The sequence below is a fragment of the Aricia agestis genome, chromosome 3, assembly GCF_905147365.1.
Source record: "Aricia agestis chromosome 3, ilAriAges1.1, whole genome shotgun sequence".
In the NCBI taxonomy this organism is placed as follows: domain Eukaryota; kingdom Metazoa; phylum Arthropoda; class Insecta; order Lepidoptera; family Lycaenidae; genus Aricia; species Aricia agestis.
The window spans coordinates 13,548,456-13,549,446 of NC_056408.1; the positions used below are offsets into that span (position 1 = coordinate 13,548,456).

At 45.3% G+C, this 991-nt stretch overlaps 1 non-coding gene across 1 annotated transcript; it reads right to left on the reverse strand.

Moving 5' to 3' along the window:
• Window positions 1–204: 204 nt before the first annotated feature.
• On the reverse strand, window positions 205–275 carry Trnag-gcc. Its single transcript has one exon. It is a non-coding gene; the product is annotated as a tRNA-Gly (tRNA).
• Between the last annotated feature and the right edge of the window lie 716 nt (window positions 276–991).

The following is a 991-nucleotide window of genomic DNA, read 5'->3' on the forward strand; positions in this document are numbered from 1 at the left end:
TTTTCGTACAAAAATGACCTATTCTTAAGCCTTATGAAAATTGTTTAAAGCCGTGCTGATCTTCTAAAAAAATCTTTAAAAATTGGTCACGTAGTATGAGTATGTTCCCTTATGACTTATGGCCAAGTACTTTTAAGATTTTCTACGATGTACCTACGAAATATGAATGCGCTAATTCCGTTCAACAGCAAAAGGTATGCAATATGCATCGGCCGGGAATCGAACCCGGGCCGCCCGCGTGGCAGGCGAGCATTCTACCACTGAACCACCGATGCTTGTTACGAAGATGCTATAAAGCTTAGAACGGAGGAACATCACACATCATAGCTGCACTATCGTGAATCGTGACCTTTGTGATACTTTCTAATCGTGTTGTTTTACCTCTCACACGATCATATTCAAACGACATAAGCGTCACTATTATTCATAAAATAAGGTAAATATATTTATTATTTACTTATCATCACTAAAATAAGTATACGGTAGTTCAGGGGCCACCAAATAGCGGACCTAGGTCCGCATCCGGACTGCCGACCCATTGTGTGCGGATCAAGCATTTTCGAAGATGAACTTCGTTAGGAATAAATTTCGGTCACGACTTACTTATAAACATATGCAGGATTTAATATCAATAGCTTGCACCAATTTCACTCCAAACATTATCTACGTGGGAGAGCCATGCTTCGGCAGGAATGGGCCGGCTCGACCGGAGAGATACCACGTCCTCACAGAAAACCGGCGTGAAACAGCGCTTCCGCTGTGTTTCGCCGAGTAAGTGAGTTTACCGGAGGCCCAGTCCCCTACCCTTTTCCTTTCCCTACCCTCCCCTATTTCCTCCCGTACCCTCCCCTATTCCCTTCCCTACCGTCCCCTATTACTCCTTAGAAGGCCGGCAACGCACCTGCAGCTCTTCTGATGCTGCGAGTGTCCATGGGCGACGGAAGTTGCTTTCCATCAGGTGACCCGTTTGCTCGTTTGCCCCCTTATTTCA